This window comes from Spea bombifrons, chromosome 6 (genome assembly GCF_027358695.1).
Source record: "Spea bombifrons isolate aSpeBom1 chromosome 6, aSpeBom1.2.pri, whole genome shotgun sequence".
Taxonomy (NCBI): Eukaryota; Metazoa; Chordata; class Amphibia; order Anura; family Pelobatidae; genus Spea; species Spea bombifrons.
This window is the reverse complement of record NC_071092.1, coordinates 44546578-44570651: the sequence shown is the minus strand read 5'-3', so window position 1 is coordinate 44570651 and position 24074 is coordinate 44546578. Positions and strand designations below refer to the sequence as shown.

The 24074-nt window shown below is 44.0% G+C and overlaps 1 protein-coding gene across 6 annotated transcripts in view; it reads right to left on the bottom strand.

Annotated features, from left to right (window-relative positions):
• Window positions 1-22261, bottom strand: part of PTPRF (protein tyrosine phosphatase receptor type F) — a 152551-nt gene extending 130290 nt beyond the window's left edge. For all 6 annotated transcript variants that reach the window (XM_053470075.1, XM_053470078.1, XM_053470077.1 and 3 more), the window contains exon 1: window positions 22144-22261. The gene's annotated coding sequence lies outside the window, so the exon portion shown is untranslated. The remainder of the gene's footprint in view (window positions 1-22143) is intronic.
• Between the last annotated feature and the right edge of the window lie 1813 nt (window positions 22262-24074).

Below are 24074 nucleotides of genomic sequence, written 5' to 3'. Positions count from 1 at the left end.
AATTTCTTTTGCCAGGAAGAGACGTGCGCTTCGACTGACTCGCCCTTTGGATCTTAAAGAACTTTCTTTCGGGTTTCACGATAACGCTTAACTCTTTACAAACCTCGACGGTGAGATATTTCTCATTCAACGCCTTCCAGTGATCTTAAGTGGCACTGCTGCTTTAAAAGTCAATCAGTGATCAATATAGAACTTAGCAGAGTTCATTTATTGTTTCACAATCAGTGTAACTGTTTTGGGGAAAATCGCATTTAAATTGAGTAGATACTGAACCAAGGGTGAGAGATAAGCGAAGTGGGGAGCGATGACTTGACTGAGACAGTAGTAGATACATGGAACAGCAGAAGTGGCAGAGGTTAATACAGCTGATCAGCTTTCGTCGGCTACGAATCACGCTTTGCTATTTGCCGATAAATTATTTGTTTTATGCTGAAAACGAAGCATCCCCGATCATTCCCGAAAGAATTGTTATTGATTCGTGAGAATTCAGTCGATGTTGTGAACGTGATGCCCTCTAGATGGCAAGACACGGGCGACAGAGGGTGACGACGCAACAAACCTGCAAACAGGAAAGTTCAATAACGCGGCAAATTAGAAATACGACGATAAATAGTAATGCCAGTGATTAACCCCAAAAAATTCAAGCTGTTGATATACTTCATAGTATTCTGTGGTTTCATATTTATTATTAGTATTATTAATGAATTATTATTATTATTATTATTATTATTATTCATACAGCACCATCATATTCCGCAGCATAGTCCAAATGGATGTACAACAAAGTTTTTTCCCCCAAATAACCCTGAGTTTTACATGTATAATGGAGTCCTTAGTTGAAGCTCATAGCTTAATTTGTATTTCCTTATTGGTTCGCAATAACGACAAGGTCTAACTTGTAGTAAGATTATTCACATGAAATATGTTAAAAAAAAAAAATCTTTGAGATAAAAAGGCAACAAAAAAAAGTAAAAAAATATTTATACCGTGCCTACTTAAAAAAAAAAAATAAAAAAAAAAAATCTTCAAAAAAAAGAAAAAGCGAGTGGGACGCGACGGAGCTCATGGCGGCACCGTACCGCTTCCACTTGCAGAGAAACGCCGTTACCCCCGCAAGAACGGCTGCTTTTACAATCCGTTCACGCACCGCGCTCAGCGATTTGCACACCTGGTATCATTAGAATCCGATTCAACGCAACCACTTTGTAGCACTTAGGAGGGAAAGCAACTGTAATTTTGACTGCTGCCAAAAAATAAATTGCAAAAAACAAACTCCCCCTCCCCCATTATATTGTTTTTTTTTCTCTTTGTTGCTATTTTTTTTTTTCTTTCTTGCTGCTCCTTAAGACAAAAAGATTACTATACGTATCACGGTACGGTAACAATACTATGGTAGAGTTCATCGAGGCTGTAGATACATTGGGCGTCTGAGTCTTTTCTAAAGCGGGGCTTTTCCCACCAAGGGACAGTTAAAGCCTCTTAGACTCTCCAACGCGCACGCTTTTTGTTGATACGGTGACCATTATTGGGAATGTTTCCACCCGATTAAGGACCTCCTGGTTCCTACCTACAAATCCTTGTATTTATTATACTTGTTTCAAGTGCCAAGAGATTTGTTCGGAAGACGAGCCTCCAACGAACACCGGACCTTGACCCCCCAGCTATGACTAAACCCAGCAGAAAGCATAATGCACGCTAAATATCTTTGTTATGTCCTAACTTAAGTCTGCCTTAGTTTAAGTTAAACCTGGGTGTCTCAAGCGCTTACTAATTACTTAAGGGAACAACGCCTATGGATCCACCTGCTAGAGAAGAGAACAGTTTAACGTCATTGGAGAAGAATGGAGAGTAGAGCTTCTCAGTTTAAGTACTTTGAGCTGGACGTTCCTGACCAGAGCCGGCCGGCCTGTGATATTTAGCTATTAAGATACATTCAGGAGGTTAAAAACAATGTTTCCTGTATTGTCAATGGATTTAAATTCAGTGGTTTGTCCACATCTGTCCCCCGGCTAAGCTAGCGCACACCAGTCCCCGAGTACCGTGATGGGGACCTGTCTCAGAGATCTGTCCAGGAAACTCGGCAAAAAAAAACAAAGAAGGAAGATAAGACTTGGTGTTTAACATTTTCACAGTTAAATAAAGAACCAGATATGAAAGCGTCAGATGACATCGAGATGACCTATTGTGACATTTAAAAGACAAAATAAAACAATTCAGCAGAACGCCGTGTGGCTCCAAACCCCATTGCGTACATTTGGTGAATACATAGGACTAGGACAAGAGATGTGGTTCTTTGATGAACCTCAAGGGCAGGAACCGGGATGGAGAACACAGCTCGGTCAGTGCTGGTCCTGGAAGGTACTGAACTCACTGAGTATGAGTGAGTTAGAAATACAAGTGATAAGACAAGGAGATGTTCGACAAATTTATGTGGGGAAAGGAGTTATTTTATCTAAAGGAAAGTAAGATATTTGGCAAAAGGAGGAAATGTATGCATCTAATTAATTCTCTTTCCTTGGGTTATCTCCCCACCTCTACAGAGACTGCCTAAACCAATCAACAACAATCAGGAACTTATAGATAAGAGGGAGATAAGTCAATGGGGAGGAATAATCATGCAGATCGCGAGTTAATATGGCTGCTCTCATTGTGTATACATAAAGGCAGTTCCTAGTACATATATATACTGGTATATATCTATCTATATATATATATATTTTTTTTTATTATTATTATTTATTTAATAGACTGAACAGAGTTTAAGGAAAGCGACAAATCCTCTTTAAGGGTGAGAAAAAGGTTTCCAAGGTAATACTGATTACTTGATTGATGTTAATTACATAGATTTTATAAAACGTTTAAAGAATATATGCTAATCTGCTATTTTCGAAGCCATAACAGATACATCCAGACCATCGATACACAACACAATTCCTCCTTCTTCATAATAGTTACTTGTGTGATAACAAACTTATCGCATGTTGCCAGAGAATACACTGTCATGGCTCACAGACCCTGTTTGGGTTCCTTACCCTCTCGTCTCGAAGCCATTTATCCCCCCCATATTTTTTCCCAGTGGAAGTTATACTTCCTCCAAGTGTAATACAAACTCTATAAAACCCGCTGACAGACATCGTAAAATAAAATAAATAAAATAAATAAAAATGGTTGCCAGTGGCTGGAAACTTTCCCCTGCTGGTAAAACGCGATGGCTTCTACAACATGTTAGGAGAACGATGTCCTGTGACGTACATTTTCCACCTTACTTTATATTCTAACTTAAAGCGACCCCGGGACCATCTTGCATCATTCAGGACGAAGGGGAATTCTAATCTATTGAAGTTTATTTTAGTGCCGCGAGCCTCGCTGACCAAACAGGCTACTTACAAACGATGACAAATAAAGTGTCTTCTGGAGATGACTACGCGGCCGTAGAGCTAGCAGCAGTGCTTTATGGACGCCTGTTTGTCAAATTAGCGCTGCTAGGCGTTACAAATCTACACGCCGCCGAGAAGTAATCAGTGTTTCGCAAAATGACCCCAATTACACCGAGAAATAAAGCTGAAGGCGGCCGAGGGAGCGAAGCAGGTACGAGCGTTCAGTGCGGCATCGGGAATGAAGGAACATTAAGATCCTTCTCCTCGGAAATCGGCTCAATGCTTTCATCCGGCGGGGATCAGGTCAGAGTAATCGCTCCACTTTGCATTCAGATGTATACGAGGAGTGACCGTCAGGGGCCCATACTCCAGTTTTGGCACGCCGGTATGTTTAACCCATTATATATAACCCTAGGACTCGTGGTGCCCGTCAGTCTGGCTGTGTCGGTATACGGGCATTTAACCAGCTAATGACACGGTGATTAACAGAGATACATGTCGGAGACAATACACCACGGGCAGGGTGCGAACAAACTGCAATTCTCATCATCCTCATTTAGCAGTGTGCAGGCATGAAGGTGCCAAGTTGCCTGATGCTTCCGTAGGACCAAGGCAAATGGGTCTGAGATCAAAGCCTGGCATTTCATGTGAGTTCTGGGGCAACTAATTTTATTTATCCCAGCACAGCGAGCCTGTGGACTAGATGGGACTTATTTACAGAGCGTAGTGTCCATACCAGTGCTGCGTGTGATGTATTATCCATATGATGCAACCACGGCTTCAAAAGTATCCCTGTGATGGGAGCAGAATTGTTGCTCCTATTTTCTCAGCCCCTAGGGACAGGCTGGGCTTCCGGCACCAGCGATTAAATTGCACGCATATGACGGAGGGTTGTGTATCACAAAGAAATCAAGGAAAGCCTAAACGTGGACCTGACACCATGGGAGCAGCCTCAACTTCCTATTCTCAGGATCTCTCTGATTATTCCTCCCCAGTACATTCTTCGTCCTGGCGAAAGCTGATTTGTTGAGGCAGCCTTCATAAGGGTGAGGGGAGTGGAAATGAATGAATGTGCTGGTTTTGATATCAAGTAAAATGTTCCCTTCCATAAGAAAGCATTCAGAGGGGAAAAAAGAAGATGAGAAGTTTTAAAGAATTGATTTACTCGCATTAAACTGTTTAGGTGATCGTTTCCCTTTTAAGCTGTATAACTAATGAGACACTCAAAGGAGGCAGCACTGGCATGTAAGGGTTAACCAGGCAATATTCTATGGCTCTGCACATTTAGACCGGCTAATGGGAATAAATGGAGGCTTCCCCTTAAGTGCAAAGCGAACGGCGAAGACAAAGAACGGAGCGACGGAGAACACGGGATTTCATTACCAAGTATCTGCTGACGGATGGCAGCTTTCCCTTCTCTGCTTACTCCGCGCAGCCTGAAGGCCTGACATTGTTTCGAAGGGAACATCGTATTTAGCTTCACCGTTTAACTGCCGAGGGCCGGATACGTGGGGGCTTTGATGTCCCCGGTAAAGAAGGGTTTTGGAGCTTTTCATCCTTTTTGATTATCCGGAAGTACGGGAGAAGCACCCCCAGAAAAATAAACTCTAAATTCCAGTAAAACCCAGGAGACAGATTAAGGGTTAATAATATACAAGATAATAGAAGTGTATAGACAATGAAGTTCTTCTGCGATCTACCTAAACAATCTATCTGGAATATTACGGGGGGGGGGGTTACTTCACTTTAATGTTAGGAGCCAGACAGTGATTGATTAGCAGGTTGGGTTTTACGTTTCTTTTAGGTAATAGTTTGGGAAAGGGGTAATTGTTGAGCACTTGCGACCTGGAAGCCAACGAGATTATAGGGAGAGGGTTCCCGTCTCCCCCTCAGTCTGAACGGCTGCCAGAGACCTGGAAAGGCAGTGCCACGCTCCAGTTTGATGATGTAATAATGCCAATTATAGCTATAGATTACGGTACGTCTTCGGGGTAATTAGATGGGATGTCCATTCCATTAACGAGCCGCGCTTATGCTCGTAAAAAAAGAGCCAAAGGAAACTCTTTTATTGCAGAGCAGGAAATGGTAAGCGCAGCGCCAAATTGCTTCCCCCAGCTCGGTTAATAACAGCGTATTGAATTATACGTTTCTTGACGGCGTCATCATTTTGGTGTGTATATGTAAACGCAGAAATAATTATTTGGTCTAAAACACAGATTTGATGTTTTGTTACAAGACCCTCAAAAGCAAGAAGAAAGCACAAAATCTCAACTGTTCTCCATCGTGGTCCCGCTCAGGCTAACATTTTATACATTCTAGTATACTCACCTTGTAGGTAACCTTAATGTACAGCGCTACGGAATATGATGCCACTATATAAAACAATAATAATAATAATAATAATATGATTATTATTATTATTATAATGATTATTATATTATTATTATTATTATTATTATTATTATATTTTGGGCCAGCTGTGTATCCTCCAGACTGTGACACCGAAGCAGTTAAAAGCCAGCGAGCCAGACACAAACTGCCTTTATTAGCTGGGCACCAGTGATCCAGAGTGCGGTTTTCCTGCTATATTATATATAAAGGTATAGATCGAGGAGGCTTCGCCTTACAGTAATGCACCGTAATCTATCGCAAATATATCTGCCAAAGAAATGAATCAAAGGAATATCATCCAAAGCGGAATGAAAATGACTGAGCGCTGTTCCTTTACAGTCTGTTACATTATTAAAAAAAAAGGCATTAGTCCTCGTCGCTTTCCTCTTATCGCATTAAAAGAAAATTAGGAAATAAACAACAAGCCATTCAATACTATAACAAGTTCAAGATGCACTCTACCTGGAAACACGCGAGATGGGTCCGACCAGCCAGCATCAAAGGAGGAGGATTATGGCGGATACAGGCTGCGGAGGGGGGCTTTTGCCATTATCAGGGGGCAGCACTTTGGAGAGCTGTGTAATATAAGCAAGCAGGGCATTGTGGGAAATAATTTGGACAGTGCCCAGAGAGGACTGCAGAGCTTGCTGGTCAATATTAAAAATATCCAGCAGAAAATGTGATGGCAGATAAGAACCATTCAGGCCCCCGTCTAGTCTGCGGCTCTTCCAGCTGTAAAGACCCATATACCTGTCCCATGCATGTTTAAATCCCCTCGCTGTATTAGCTTCTACCACTTCTGCTAGAAGGCTGTTCCATGTTTCAGTAAAGTAAAACTTCCTTACATTACATCTAAGCCTCTAGTTTTAGAGCCATTTAAGTTGGCAGGAACCCCCTTTTTGGCCATAAGGACTTGGGACCACCCTGTACCCGATGATGACCCTATCTCCCCAACCCCCCTTGCTATCTCAAACGCCTATACACAAGGTCCTTAACTATTGTTGGCAAAGAGTCTCTCAGTCAATAGCCAGACCTCTGAGTTGACAAAGTGATAGATCATCTCGACCTACAGGCTCCTCATTTGTATTTCAAGGAAGTTCCTACAATAGACCCAACTTGAGACTCCCGGGATCTCCGCTCTGTCCCCTTCTCTCTAAAGATTCTCTGTTCTTGTTCATTGACCGCTCAGCCCGGAATGCCTTACAAAAATACTCTTTCATTGTCCCGACACCAAAATATCTTCCCGACGGCAACTCTCTGGCTGCTAAATACATTGTTATGCTGGCCACCAAATATGTTCTACAGAGCAGAAAATAAACACGAATGAAAAGCGATACAAAATGAAAAGATACAAATATTTGTAACTCCAGAAAATGTATCAGGCCGTGCATTATCGCAATACACATTTTCCCCGCCAAAAGGTTCCTTTTTCTCATGCATGTTTAAAATCTTTTACTGTGTTAGCCTCTACCACCTCTGCTGGGAGGTTGTTCCATATATTTCTGTATTTATAAAAAATACAGGCTAGCAGTCTGGTGGAATTTAAAGCGTTAAGGGCTGTATTAGCGTGACAGATGCTTTTGGGACAATGGAAAAAAAAAAGAAGACTGTGGAAGCTATTTAAATGTAGGGACATAAATTTAATTACTGTGATTTCCAAATGTATGATTCTGATCTCTGAGTCGCCTCCCAGGTCAGGGACTGACAGGGCTGTACACTTCTGATAAATGAGACCACGACGAGACCAGCATTTCAAGTGATTTGCCCTTCAGGTTAACGCTAACTGTCTTAATCTCCAATTGTTCTCCAAGTGGCCCGATTTTAAGGCATTAAATCCTTGGAGGTTATTTCATGAATTTCTATTACAGTTTAGAACATTACAATTATTTGTGTAAAGAAGAACAAAAATCACTAAAAATATAAACAGTAAAAAAAAATAGAATAGAAATAAAACTGAGAAAAGTAAGAAGTGTAATGGTAGAAGTGCTATCACGAAACAACAATGTCTCTGCTCTCTGACACATCAGGCAACAGCCTTCACAAAAGGGAAAGAGAAAGGATTTGAGCTGGGAATGGGATTTAATTTGTACTTGATAAATAGGCCAAGGTAAGTTGTTTCCTCCAGGAAACTAGTAGCCAAGAGTCAGCAGTAATTATAGATAACAAACTAATCTGTAGTCTCCTTGGTGGCCTCTTGGGTGAGATCACCCACCGGGAGTGGTTCCTCCATGAGGATGGCAACAAACCCAGACCACCACCGGTGGCTTTCGTCTGATGTCTTCTAGTAGAACAGCTGTAAGGAATATGTTGTTACATTATAATGAACCGAGAGAACAAGAATCCCTGTTAGAGGGCCTACCCTGAAGAGGACTATGCTTCAGTGTCACGACTTGGTGGAGACCCAACTGCAGTGGGCAGGTATGTTGCGCAATGCATGGGTTCCTCTCTGCTTAGGCTGGCCTCGGATGATTGAAATACATGCAGAACTATCTTCGGGACACTAACCAGCGTTTTACAATCTACCCAGGATATTATAGATTTACTTCCAAGGATGGAGAATCCCATACAACTGACAACTGGCTGTAAGATTGTAAGAAAAGCTAAAGGATGAGCTCCAAGAGAAAGAATGGAGTAACATCATATCACCAGTAAATGTCTACATGATTATCTGATCAAAACTGTACGTGGGAAACAAATCAAAGAAGGTATCAGAGAAAGCAGTGGATTCTTATACTGCAATTCTATTAGCATTGAATCATGCTGAGGCGTAGGAATTAGGAATGTGTCCATGAATTAAAATACTCAGGTTCAATTCATAGTATTTACAATTTTCGAGGACATTCATTCATCAGTAGTTGCCTAATAGGAGGACGACAAAATATTCCTAGAAAACGTAAAATATAAAACTAGCCGTGTACAAAATGTAGCGTTTACGCAATACAAGCTAATACATCAAGGGGACACAAGGACAATGAGTCCCTGTGTTTAATGCAAGTTACAACAGCGACATAAAACACGTTGGCCAAAGTCAGAAGCTGCCAGAAGACAGGGGGTCTGAAATGTAAAGATCAAGTGTGTAGCCCCCTTAGGCGTCTGTTCCTCTGAATTCTAATGACCATTCATAGAACTATAAATAACAAAGAAAATGCATTCTTTTTAACCAAAAGAGACACATTGATGGGAGGAAGGGTAACCTTTAGCCTTGGAATAAACCCAAACAAATACCAGCGCTGTGCGTACGGAGGTGCCACTAGGCAGAAGAAGCAGAGGAAGACAAATAAAAAGTCTTGATAAAGCTCCATCCACTCCTCGAAACCTCTAAACGAAAAAGCGTCCCTTCTTCGCTGTTTGAAATGTTGGTTATAGTTGTCAGGCTAGAATATGAGCTCTGCACTCATCAGCGACAGCCATAGGAGGTAGTACTCGGAACGCCACATCTATTTTTTGACTCGGGTACCTTCAGGGTAGTCTCAGCGGGGCGCAAATTCCACCTGTTAATAGAACTTGTTTAAAGTGAAAGACGGAAAAAAAAAGAATTCCGCACACAGAAACCTGCTGTAAGGAGATGTGGCAGATGGAACCATAAATCCTGGCAGTCTCTGGAGAGCGTATTTGTAATGCAAAACATTGAATTCAAGATGCGACCCATGGATACGAGGAAGCAATCAGAACCACACTGATTAAACAAGGCCCGGGTCTCGACATGCTAGGCGGAATACTAAACAGAGCCAAGGGGACCTTGGAGAGGGCGGACAGCCCGATAAATCGCCGTCCGGCCAAAAATCCATCACCACCCATATTGTCCCCATTAGGAATATTAACAAACCGGTGACGCGAACGCTGAACAATGCCCAGCTTCGCTAGTGGTAAAAGCTGCCGTTCCTCCGGCGTGGGTGTGCGAGAGACACGCGGCGAATTTAATAAATGGAGCGGTTATATTTAGACTCAGACCGAGTCAACCTATTTTTATCTACGTAACATGGTGTCGGAGGGACATGATCCAGACCTGTGCTGTAACTGATAAATCCTCCGGCGATTTACCGTTGAATTTAGTTAATGCAGGATACGTTTTATGGGAATTGTTTTCATGGGGGAGAGAGACGATGGGCATCAGAAGAGAACGGCCATGAAGATGTTCTGGTCATACATTTTGGAAGAACGGACAGCGGCTCCCGGTTAAAAGCTACATGGTAAATAATAGCATTCTTCTACTATAAGGTTGCACCAAGCTGAAGGAAGTTTCTTTTTTTATCTCTTCTAACTAAATTCATGTTGACAAGGGATCGGATCAGAAGAAGTTAATATCTTCCTAGGAAGCAGAAGAAGACTTGTTCAGAACTGAATCCATGAACGTACGTGTGGGAGGCCAGACTTGCGCACGCTCTGCAGATATTACAAAGGAGTGGAAGAGTAGAGCTCTAAGGAAACTTAGAACGCTCTGAGAAAATCTACTTATGGAAAAGATCGCAAAAAATAATAACATAAATGGGGGATCTAGGATCCTGGAGCCGCTCACAACATCTGAAGGCACGGCTACTTCTGTCACCCGGTGAGCTTGCCAAGGAGGTTAAATAAAGGTAGTGGAATCCACACGTGGCTTTATCTGCAGCTTAGAATACGAACGCCAGCCAGCAGACTCCCCGGGGACAGCCGAGAACTCTTGGGCATCTCCGCTTCCGCAGCCGCCGTAGCGAAAATGATGCATCGTGAGCTGCAAGCCCCCCGAGAGTAATGTCTGAAGACCCCGCAGACTACCTGGAAATTAGCAGTCTTCTCAAAGCCAAGTCTATAAAATGTATAGATCAAGACGTCATCATCCAAAACTAAAGGGTCAGAGGCTTAGATGTAATATAAGGAGGATTTATTTTACCCCGGGGGGGGGTATAAGTGGAGCAGTATCGCAGAACAAGTTTTTTTGGTTTTTCCCCCGCATCTTAGCTGCAAATTTGCTGCTCCGTCCAACCTAAGCCAGTTTCTGATTTTCTCATAAAAAATATCTTTGTTTAAACTCAATAAATGAAGAAATTCCTGCACTCCCCCCCCCCCAAATCCCGTACCTCTTAGTACAAAAGAAAATGCTTTTTAAGAAGTGGCAGCGTTACACGGAATGATGTGTGTGTACCTGTCAGGCGTACAGTGATGTTATTTCTTATCAAAGATGCAAAGCCCGCTTTGTGAGGGAGTATAAAAGGAAAATATAATTATTGAAATGCGTGTGAACAGTTTTCAGGGGAACAATTGTAAAAATCCAAGTTATTTATGCCGATAAGAACTCCTCGTTAAAGCAGTTTTACCGAGACCTAAAGTTCAGGCGAGGTAAAAGAAAACGGAACGAAAATAGACTTCTAACTGCAAGACTTTGCAAGGCATTTCTGAGCGTCTCTTTTCCCAAATTTTTGTGACTAATACAAAAAATAATATGAACCGGGGGCCAGAGTCTAAAACGGGAGCGGCAGAGGTTTAAATATAACATATGGAGGTTTTTATCTGACCAAGAAGGTGGTAGATACATGGAACTACTTTCCAGCAGAAGCGAACAACTACAAATATAGTCGCAAAAAACAACTAATTGCCCCCAGACTGCTCTTCCACAAACGGTAGAACCATTTGGTCCTCTTGTAAAGAGTCTTCGGTCTCGTCTGAGATTCGGGAGTCATATGCCTATCCCATGCATGTTTAAATTCTCTTAGTGTATTAGGCTATACCACTTCTATTGGGAGCCCCTTCCACTTCTCTACTACCCTCTCGGGTCGGTTGATAAATGCACTGAAACAGGGTACATTTTTAATTCGTTTTGCTACATTAAGTATTTAAAGAACAACCAAAGTTACGGTCGTCCTGTCCCCAGTTTTGCGGAAATTTCGTTATTTCTAAAATGTTTTCCCTTGAAAAAAAAAAAACGTTGAAATCATGTAAATCCTTTGTACAGAACAAAGCGCTATTATGTGACACACGTTAAGATTAGTAGCGAGATTACCGCGGACTCGAGTGGAAACATGTTTCAGGAAAACAGGTGTTCTCGACGTTCCCATAACTGAAATGCGCTCCAACACAAGACAATGGTATAGCTGGAAACGTGGCTCCCGAAGTATTAGATTTCATACATTTTTATTTTACTATTAATCATTTTTATACGTATTGTGAGGCAGGGAGCTGATCCTTCCCCCCACACACAGCCTGCCCCGCTCGGTGCTCAAACAACGTAAAGTCCTATAAACGGAGCATTCGTTTCTTACGGCCTCCTTTGAAGTCGCGCATTTGTTCCAGAGATCTTTCTGGGCGCCATATGGCCAAACTGAACATAGTAGGGACTGAGAACTGAAAATTCTGGCAAGATGGCGGCATTGCTCTGTTCTTTTTATGAGAAAATTGTCCTTAAAAATTAAAAGTCATATATATCGTCACTATATATATAGTGCCACCATATTCGTAGCGCTGTACAATTGTTCCTATGACATCACTTAACGTGCAATCTCTTGTGTTCCTTTAATCAATGTTGACCCAACCATTGGACGGCCACAAGATTTGCTGTTGGGATTGTATTGAGTGAACGATGTATCATATTTCATGTCCATGTACACATTTTGAGAAGTTCCAAGAGTTTTCTGGGGAAGTCAGGTTCTTATCGGAAGACCACGAGGCGAGGGACCATTTAAAAAGGTCATGAGCACAAAAGAATTAAAATGTTTGCGCTGAAACTCAGCACCTTTCCGCATCTTGGCCGGGTGCAACCTTAGACTTGACCTAGGGAAGCACCCGAGCCATCTCCTGCGGCGAGGCCACCATCATCTAAGCTGAGTGCTGGGATAAAGCGTCGGAGAGAAGAAGGTTCTCTGACTTCCCCAGCCTGCCCATGGAGCAGCGGCACTCCGGGGAGCCTGATCACCCAACAGAGACGATCTGCCCCTCATTATGTGGCAACAGGGCTGCCCCTCCTCGCCCAAGAACTACCTCCTCAGGCCCGGGCAAGAATACTCCACTGCCTGCCTGCGGCTGGCAAATACTTTATCTTTTACATTTATGGATTATTTGGTTATATTTCTGAGGGCTCCGTTAGTGAAGTATTAACAGTGCTGGCACGGCTACTAGTAAGATATTACCAGAGTTTCAATCATTTACAGGAGTTCATGAAAAGCAATATATTTACCGGAAATCGGTCAAGCGTTCAGGCAGGTTAATGGTTAATGGTTACTTCACCCCGATCCAGCAGAAAACTAGGGTCAGGGAGCAGGAGACATTCATGGCATCCCTAATCATTCCCATTAGAGAAGTTGTTTTTCCTACTTCTCCTACATACACCTTATCCCTATAACACCCTTATTTTTCATTGGGACGTTGTAATGCTCTCTGTTGGCGTCTGGCAACACGGGGCCTGGTGGGCCGTTAGAATGAGACATGGGTCTGAGGTCCTGCTGATGAATGTGCGATACCAGAATCCTTCATTCCTTACCTTATACCAACTTGTGCTGTAAGCATCTAGTTACAGAAAAATAACTTTAAGACTAATTAAATCGCTCGTGTCAGCCCCGGCAGTCTATAAAGAAGTTACATTTCTTGCAATATCGATGGCGGGCTGTCTGCTTAACACAGCTTCAAGCCCAACTGTATGTAACATTTACATCGGATCTGCTCTCTGACAGAAGTCTGCAGCAAATATTTACATTGCCGCGTCTGTACAAATGTTTACAAAGCGCAAGCACAGAAAGCTAGAGCCCCCCCGCCCCTCCCCCACGGTATTTACAGAATGGAGTTATCTATGCATTTATCTCACGCAGGCAGGACTCAATTATCTCCGTTCCCAGGTTCCTCCTCTGATGGCCTATGACACATTCCAATGGAGACATCTAATTAGCCCTTGTTAAAGCCCCATGGAATTAGATGTGGACAACAGAAAAGAAGCAGGAATGAGGCGACCGGTAAATTATACGGGGGATACATTAACCCAAAGTGACATTATGAGAAGTCATATTGACGTTATGTGTGAAGAACACGTTTAAACTCCATGGCAGGTTCCGACAATTTTCTTTACCAATACCCCATAAATTTGTCAACTCCTAAGTGACGTCACTGCTTTAATAAAGCCTGATCCTCTAGCCCATCTTAATGAGTGAAAACATTGTTAAATAAACTATAAATGAAGTTGTTGCATGGCCATCATATGAAACAGCTCCCTGAATGAGTTAAATCTCTGGGGGAGAACACGCTGGCGATACATAACAGGATTCTCCTTGTTCTACTAAATAAAGCTCTTCCAGATACCCGACACCTTTTAATGGGTTCCTGATATCCATTTATCTCTTTGTTATTGGTCTAGCATCTGCTAAATAGATTATCTTAGATATCCGCGTCAACATTGTATTCTTTAACCTATAGATTTTCCTTTTGCTGACCTTCCCCTGATGACCTTAAGCGGTCTAATGATCTCTTCAGGAAAGAATCTAGATTATTTGGACAAATGGAGCCCCGACTATCGTCATAAAATAAATGAAAGCGAAGGAAAATTTTAGAAATCAGGTTCCTGGGAGGAGGAGGACAGACTGGAGGAGAGCTCGGTTTTCCTCAGAACGCAATCAGACGTATAACACCTGTCCTCCAGCATGAATACGTGTGTTTTTATGTTTGTTTTTAGGTGATATCTATTGGGCTGGAACATCTCAGATAACGCGCAGAATTTCTTGGGTTAATGATTGACTAGCATTGAGGCTCTGCTTGTCTAACGTGCACCTTTCATGGTGCCTTCCTCTACCTGCAGCTGGGAATATCAGGGAGAGAGCGCATGGACTATGACCTTCTGAGATAAAGCCAACGTGTTTCTTGGCTTACTCCACGTCTCTTCAAGCAGAAAGACCTAACAAGTCAGAACATTAGCCTGTCGGGTAGTTAAAATTGTTTGTTTTTGGGTTGGATTCCAGGGTAGATGGAATAAAAGAGATTGACCGATCCCTCCTCCACAAGACCCAACAAAGCGCCGTTATTCCCATTTGGGAAGTGTCCACCATACCCAACCTAAACCGAAGGTGTTTGATGCATTAACCGTGCAACGTAACAAAAGAGGGATCGCCCAGCCACCAACTCATTTTATAAACACCCGTGGATTTTCGCTACAAAAGATAGAATATTTCGGTTAGAAGATACAAAGTTACCACTGGAGCTGACCAGCTAAACCAGGTCTCCTACGCCCTTCCCTGAAATACGATTCCTTCGACTCGTGACGGAACACAAGAGTTCATCATATCTTATCATCGTCGGCTCGTTTATATATGGTTTCCTCCGCTGGTATATTAGCCACGGCCAGTGGTTGCGGCATTACCATTTTAATTGCCAGTAATCCCTCTTGTGAGCTATCTTTAGACGCAGGTCTGACCTTTGGAATATGTCGCTGCAAATTTGCAAATTGAAGTCCTTGGCGGCAGAAAATGCCCTCCTTTAGGAAACGGGGGGGGGGCTGTCTGTAACTCTTCGGCATCCAGATATTTGGGGTATAAAAGGGACGCCTGCGCCGGTCATGCGCGGTGTTCGGTTAGCGCAGCCGTGTTTGGCTGTGGATTGGAGACGAAACGCGTCGGGGGCGCCTGAGACCTGAATCACTTAAACACAATTACTGAACCCGAGAGCGCCGGCTCGTTTATTCTGCACACGTTTGTTACATTGTAGCCTTCAGGAGGTCTCACAAGAGCCACTCGCTGAGCTTAGAATTCAACGGCAGATAAGGCCCATCCGGCCCATCCGGCCCATCCAGCCCGCTGTAAAGACTCAAACCTTAATCAGTCCTTGGTCTCGTCCCAACACACCTATCCCCTCACTATGTGAGCCTCTACTACTTCTGCTGGGAGGCTGTTCCACTTATCCACACACAGCCCGCTCGTCATTCGCCAGCCGCTGATGTAATGCTGACACAGATTTCCCGGGGCACGCAAGGCGCCCGTTTAATGACATCTTCATAGAATATCTGTTTCCGCGATGCTGTCATCCCAGGTGGGACAGGCAGAGGCAGGGCCGTACAGGTGCCTGTAGGTGAAGCTTACGCAACGTCTAGAAAAACACAAATCAGGAGCTTTTTAAGCTTAAACGTCTGCAGAGATATACATTTTTTCCTCAATGCATAGAAATCGCGCTACTTTTGCCATCTTTTCAGAATATTTTCAGGCTTTCCGGTAAAATACTGTTTTAGCTGCAAAATCAATGAGAAGAAACTCCTTGTTGACTTTGTGAGATAATACTGTATATTTTAGTGCAGAGAATGGAGCTCTAGAGAAAATGAGCAATAATTAACTAGGAGGGTGGTTTATACGTGGAACAGCCTCCCGGCAGAAGTGGTAGATGTTAACACAGGGAGGGAAGTTAAACACGCATGGGATAGGCATGGGATCTGCTGGCATATTCTGCGTTTCTATGTTAACACCTTAAAGGCTGCCTTGTAACGAGAGGCACGGTAATACCCAGCATGCACCTGGGCTCTCGCTGCCGAATGTATCTAATAGAAATCTTTGGGACTTTTCGAATGAAACAGGAGGCCGGAGTATGCGTTCGATGCGGCCGATAAACGCCCTTCACGGGGGGCTACACCAACGGGGGGGCTACACCAACGGTGCGCGGAATCATAGATTCGGGACAACTATATTCCTCCCCCTTGCATGTTCAAAATTCCCTCACTGTAGTAGCCTCTGCCACTTCTGCTGGGAGGCTGCTCCCTTTATCCACCACCATGGCCGTATCGTTGGATATATGTTATATATTGTGGGGGGCAGCGAGGTGTCGGTAACGTTTTATTAAAGGCTGCCCGCGGTCTGGTCCGTGTTAGTATTTGCTCTTCTTGTTCAGACAGGATTGCTGATCCTTTTGTGCAGGTTGGGGGGAGGGGAGTGAAACCAGTACAGAAGTATTCATTGTGCGCCTCCTCCCCGCACACAAAGCCGAGTGGGGGGGAGACGAGTGGGGGGGAGACTGGGTCCCCTTCTGCAGGAATGCAAAGTAACTCGGCCTCCCAGCCTCCTGTTTGCTCTTTCAGAGGCCATGCATAGACTACAATTCCACCAACCTACCCCCCATTTAACCCCTTCACAGCAAGGAAGGGGGGGGACACACATTCAAAAAATGGCATTTTGCATTGCAAAGTGCTGCGGAACCCGCTGTTAAAATATGCCGGAGACAAAGGGTTGGATAAATGGGGAGGAATAAGAACTCCATGAACTTCAGTGGGAATGAAGTGATTTGTAGACCTGGAATATCATTAAGAGATCTCCGTATGGAGGAAAGAAGAGAGAGGGGAGATGTGATAGAAATATTTAAACACATAAAAGGAGAGAGGTTCATTTTCCACCATTCAGAACTAGAGGCTTCGGTGTAATACTGTACTGAAGGGGTGGTAGGTAGGCAGGATAGTCTCCCAGCAGAAGTGGTAGAGGGTAATACAGTGAGGGGATTAAACACGCATGGGATAGACATACAGCTCCTGAATATATATGAATATATATATATATCCGGGGTCTGCATGTACCCCTATATCCAGCGCTATACCTGCTTTTACCCCCCCCCATGGCATTCATGGGCAGATACTTTGGGGGTCATGCAGGAAAAACTAAATGACTTTCTGCCAAAGTTTTAAAAGTTTATCAGAACTTTCATCAGAAATATAACCCCGCACTGTGTATACCTTAATACTAACAGAGCCAAAAACAAGCAGTTACATCATCCGGCTGGAGATTTTATTATTAAATAGATGCCACCAGTCCCGAGGCTGCGAGACAATCCCCACAAGCTTTTTTTGTGTGTAGATCCGGCGCTGTACGGAGTAAACGGGGAGGAGGTAGGGAATGAGGTTAGCGCTATGCCGCGTGACACCATGACTCTGTTCCAATAACACCGGCGGATTGTGATGTGGGAATCGCCCTGCATGACATCAAACTCACTCCGATATCTCGTCGGGGATGTTGGTAGGTATGTGGGTGGCATCACCAGATATTGTGATGGAGATATTTCTACCGTAAGAACACGAGCAACCACAAGGGCATTCCGTGCGGGACAAATGCGGGTTCTGTAGAGGCTGGAGCCCTAGAACTAGAAATATTTCATTGGATTGCGGCTCAGACCCATTCAGCCCCATCTAGTCGCCATTCAGGAGCCATATCTCTATAGAATGCATGTTTAAATTCTTGTACTGTGTTAACTTCTACCACATCTGCTGGGAGGCCGCTCCGCTTATCTACCATCCTGTCAGTAAAGTACAACATCCTTAGATTCCTGTGATCTGGTAAAACGTCCTTTGCCCGGACACAGAGTGCGAAGGGAGAGGAACATGCGAGCAGCTTACAGGCGCAGGGCCGCTTTCCACATACTCTTCATGCCTATCAGACACTTGTTCCTCTAATAATGTGAGCTGACAGCTTGTTATGTGTGAAAATCAATTAGTGCTAAAATCTTGTGGTTCCATGAACTGTCCAGCGCATTCCGAGAGGTGACGTCTCATCTGCACCACGGGGGCCGTTCACTGTCTACCCCGGAGGAGTCCGGCACATGCTGCACTTACAAATCATCTGATTAGGAAGAGCACTCCGGACGAGAGACAAGAAGCCTCTGCTTACAATATCCCAATTATTATCCCTTTTATCTGAGAATCTAAAGGCGTTACCACGGGATACAACGTTTCAAAATAAAGAATTAAAGAGCTAAATACTGAAACGGATAAACAGATCCTGGTTATGGTTTCCCAAAAATCTCAGAAATCTCGTGGAAAAGCAAGCGTTTGGGCCGATGGAGTCATTCCAGAAAGTCCTAAACGAATAGGCCGTTTCCAGGAACTCTGTATCTGATGAGGTCATTACCTTCTCAGTGAATTCAGAAGGAACTCAGCAGCCCAACAGCTCCAGAACCACCTGTACACCCCCATAACTTGGTATGGTCCACGTGCCCAAAAGAATCTTACCCGGTTCAGTTGCTGAGTCAAGAAAGGGAGTTTTTGAGTTCACTTTATAGACACTTAACAATAATCAGTCCGAGCAGCCAAAGGAGCCTTACGAGGTTCAACGGCTGAGTCTGGAGAAGGAGTTTCCAGGTTGTTTTTGTACAGCAATTATCAACATGAGAATGAAGAAGATGCAATTCAGGGGTTTGTTGGTAGCCTCTGAAAATGTTTTATATCGTACATGGAGGTTCGTCTATTAGAAGACTTCTGGTGTAAAGTAGAGTCATAAGTGGAGTAATCGCCGCAGTAACCACGGAACGTTCCTACTGACCGCTTCACTTCCACCAATCTGTGCCTGAACAGCGCCGGACTTTTTGGATTCGGCCAACAGAAATCTCCACTGTTAAGAAATAACTTTTTTGTTTCCGAGTCCTTCTACGACATTGATTTACAACAGCCATAAAAGTCCGTTTCCTCATATAATACAGGATATGGAAACTTTTAAGAACCCAAGAGAACGCGTCCAAGCTCAGCGGGGCCGTACACTCCCAGGAACGTCTACACGCTTCATCCGAGCGGGCGCGGACGTCACAGAGTTATCTAGTGAAACGTTCACGCCGAGACCCTTTTATCCTGTAGGCCATAAAAACAGAACCAGCCCTTCATATCGTCGATTAATTTCATGGAATATTCAGACTCCTCGTTACTGTAACAAATTTCAGTCTTTTAACCCGTTTATTGACCCGGCCTGCAGCAAGAAACACCTCCGCATCGCGTTCTCCAGGATGAGCGGGCACAATATGGCAGCGGCGCTCCGGTGGGCAGACGAGACATATGGTCTTCTCAAGCTGTGCTGTTCTTGGATCGTACGGCGAACTCGTAACCCAGGCAGAACATCGCATCTCACACAACCAATTACACAACTTTTTGGAGAGGGGGGCAGAAGCTCTTCTTCTGTGAATGATGTGGGACCTGTGGCTAATCTGCACTTGCGGCCGTCATTTACAATTTAAATAGTCGCCATTTACATGCGCATCTTCCGTTAGCCGAGCATCGTATTCACGGAGAAACAAGTGCAAGATTTACTGGGGAGGGAGAGAATCAAAACTGAGATTGCGCTTTAGAAGTTACAGGCTCCTTCCCCCGGACCACCAGCTCTTGTTGCCATCAGTCACCTAGCGCACCTGCCACTTTTACCATTTTGGGGGCCGGAGAAGCCACAATTATTTTAGAAGATTACGGTCTCTTTAACAATGTTTATGACCAACCATTCCTAAGACATGTGGCCTGAAGAGCCTACAATCAAGTCTTCCTTGGAAGTGACTTTGATAACCCATATGGTAATTTTTTTGGCATCTAAATCTATATAAGCAAAATTAGAATATTTGGCTTCAAGGCAACGTTCCCCACTAAGACAGATTTGGGTAAGATTATAATAGCTGTGTGTAATTAGAGGTAGTTCTGGCATCCACCCCTAACCATCGCCGTCCCCAAAACCGCCCCGACCAGCTGGATCGCCTCGCCTGTTTATTTACAAACAGCCAGCGCGGGCGAACAGGCTGCCCGAGTGCTCGACGGGAATCGCAGGTGGGGAGATACGAGGAACAGGTGGCCGAGAGCCGGGACAGCTGCCGCTTTAAGCCCGTTTATTAACAGATGTATCGGCGGTTCGGTTTTTAAGACCGTCCCAACATGTTTTGCGAGTAAACGGCGGTGTCGTAAACGGGAAAAACAAATGAAAAGAGAGTAAAAACAAGGCAATTAATACCGGCATAAAGATTCTTTTTTTTTTTTTTATAGCGCAAATAAGAAATGATTCTCTTTCATCTCGGTGTGAATGAGAGCGGCTGGGTACATCCGTACTGCAGCAAGTGAACCAAGCGGCGCATGCACAGTTTTCCCTGTGGAATAATTAAGCAATTATGTGTTCCTTTAATCCGGGCTCCCTCTACATTCCAGAAAACACTCCTGTGTCACCTGGCTGTCCTCTCATGACCAGCCACAGGCATCTCCTAACGTTCTTGATGCTCTGGACTGACACTCTTAATACGCTCAGCCAGCCCAAAAGGGACCACTAATGATTACGCCACGCGTGGTATGGTTCTTCAACTCCACACGCAAAAAAGCATTGTCTCCCATGTCTTTGAAAAGTTTACGGTGTCTTAAAGCAGCTTACAATCTAATATTCATTGTCGACATCATAGTGTGTATAAGTGATGTCATGAGTACAAACCAGGGTATGTATGATCACTACCCAAATGTTATGAATTAAAACACCACTTCTTTACAAAAGTGCGCTTGTGGAATTAGAAAGCAATGCATTTCCTTGCCCCCCCCAGTTCCCCAGGGGTTAAAAGAAGGTACAAATTCCGTGCATAATGACCTCATACAAATCTACTTCCTGCATCATCACCTCGACCGCTGCCCCGTAACTAACGCCGGAGACACCCAGCGCTTAAGTAAATGTCTCCCAAGATCTGGCTGCACAATCCAAGCTGCGCAAATATTTGCCCTGGCCGGGGCCGCGAAGAACTAAAATGTTCCTAAAATAGTAGTCTATCCCGGGAGCCTTACAGCCCTGCTGGCAGAGGCTTCCCAAATGCTTACACCGCGGAGCTCCAACCACATACATTGATTTTCATTTACAATAAGGGAGCGACATCCTGTCCATTACTGTAACGTTAACCCCTCGATGAGACAGGTTAACCCTTCCAGCAACGGATTGTAATAGCCCCGAGCTGCCTGTCTAGCACGGAAAACCAAGTAGAAGCCATCAGAATATAGAAGACCCCCCTCCACCAAACCGGGGGTAGCCTTAAAAGGGGTTTGGGGGCCACTTTCCCTGCCCAAAACGTAAAATCCGGCATTATAACGGTACAGAGAGGGGTTGCGGGGTGTATTCTAGACCCCCTCCCCTCGCTGAATATAATAGTAACATAGAATTCCAGTAATTGGGCTCTTATAGGCAGATAAGTGCCCCCCTCCCAACCGTTAGGAGTCGCAGCGACAGGATAGTGAATGGTTTGTAACCATGTAAAGCATCACATTTGACGTAAATGACTTTTCCTCCCTCGTACCCTAAATTAATGGACTGAAAAAAGTGTGGAGCGCTGAGTATCTGATCTGCTCTATACGGGAAGAGACGCCATCTAGCTATTAACCAGCCAGTAAAGAGGCAGGTGGCTAATTTGGTGTTCCTGATACAAAAACATTCCATAGTGAAAAGCAGGCAGGCGACCTGTCCGTGCCAAGCGGATGCCAGCCCTAAAAGTCCTGAAACAGTGTACAGCTTGAGTATTGGTGGAGCACCGAGTCACCGCGGTGGGGTCAACTGGCTCCAATCTCACAGCCTGGCTTACAAGGGGATCCTTGAAGGCTGGCACCCCCCAAATCTCAGACCCGGAGGACGAAGCCGGGGATCACTTTCTCGCGTCACATGGTTAAAGCGGAATAAACTCACTTCTAATTCCTTACCAAGCCAGGGAGGAGACTCCGCCGATCCTGAAGGCACCGGGAGGTGGATGATACAGACGCAAGCACCTGCTCCCTAGACAAATCCTCAACGGCTCTTCTTTAACTCCACATGCGAGAACGATCGTCTTGGGTAAAAACAACAGAAAAAAAACAAACAAAAAAACTAAAAGACGGGGTCTCTTCCACCGACGCCTTGTGAGGGTCGATCTCCGCAGTTTTTTCCTTTTTTCCTTAATAAGCGTGAACGTGGAAAAAAAAAAAAAACACCGCTAAGCGAAAAGATGAATTCCAGACTCGATTATATCCAATGGTGAGATTTAATCCACGATGTAGAGCGAGAGGGGAACATCTCACTCCCCGGTAGTGTTCGTGACTGTAGATCCCTCAGGCGGGGGGTGGAGAGGAGGATTTACCTGATACAACTCACAGACTATCAGTTTCTCAATAGCATTGTGCGGAGAGCTTAGCCGACAGTGGCCCTCTCGCCCGCCCTACAAGCAGGGGCTTGGCTTAGCCGCAAATCCACGCCTAACTCATTCAGCCATGGCTTTTGTTTGACTTTGAGAAGAGAAATATTAACTCTTTCCGGCACGCAGATTTCATCAGCGAGGGTCGAAACCACAAGGCTTCGTCGTGTATTCTATTCGATACAACAACGGATTTTTACACAAAATCATGAAAAAAAAATTAAAATTTAAAGTTTGATTCAATAAATCAAAATGAATTTCCTGAAATACCCTTTTTTAGATTCAGTTCTCTTATAAAGAAACCTCAGAAGCCAAGTGTTTTTTTTTTTCAAATTGTATTCTATATTTGATACATATATTTCAATGTTCCTATATGGGCTATATTTTTAGACCATAACGGCCGTTTGAACTTTATAAATGTTAAGCCGGTGAATAAAACAGAAACAAAATACGCTAAACTCCAGCATTCTGCACACATAAAAAAAAGTAAATATTCAAACCTTAGACGTTGAGGACTTTGTATCCAGAGGCCTGCGATAACATGAAATATAACTGAATATTCACCGGCTGAACAAATGGAACATTTTCATCCAAGAGATTGATTACAAGATAAAAAATAAAAAAAACACAAAATAAAAAGATCGTTCCCTCTTTTAGATCTTTGGACGGTTAAAGCGCGGTTTCGCCAGGCTGGTGTAAGCCTTGGGCAAAAGGAGGGGATAAAAGTGCATTGTTATTGTTAGAGTACCTTTTGAAATCCCACACAAAAGGAGACATTCCCACCGCAGGAACAAATAGCTGATAAGACATTTGTGTTAAAGGACTCCTTCCCCTGCCTAATAAAACCTAATTCCATCAGGCCCGGGGAGGAATGATCTGCAAATTGCGTGTACAATGGTGAACCTGCCGGAACAGGTTAGTATCTCAAAGACCCAAATAATGGACGATTCAAACGAATCATGTTGACTGAGGAGTACTCTGGACCCCTTGACCACCAAAAAGGCCCTAAAGAGCTCAACCTTTACTGCGTCAAAAAAAAACAAAGTGGGTTTTCTGGCTAAGAACCCCAAAATCTGCCGTTTCGGAGGCAGTCCCGTCTTTTCATACACTCAGCTGGAAATGTGATCACCCCAGGAAGAAAGATGCAAAATGTGTGTCTAATGCCAAAATATCATTTTGTCTTTGTTGGCCTTTAACCCCTTAAAAATAATGCATTGTGAGCCCGTTCATGTACAGGCTTTGCCATGATGGTGTTAAATGTATGAAAAGGACACACAGGGAACTGTTTTTAAGTTGTCGTCGGTTCTATATTTTACGTAACGTATTTCTGACGTGGACTAAATGTGTGTGGGAATCCATTTGTGGCCCAATGGCCAGGCCTCTACCGCTGCTGCTCTGGCACAACGCCTTGAGGTGTTGCTTTATGGCAGAAGTCATGATACTAAGACGTGTAGACATTGAGGG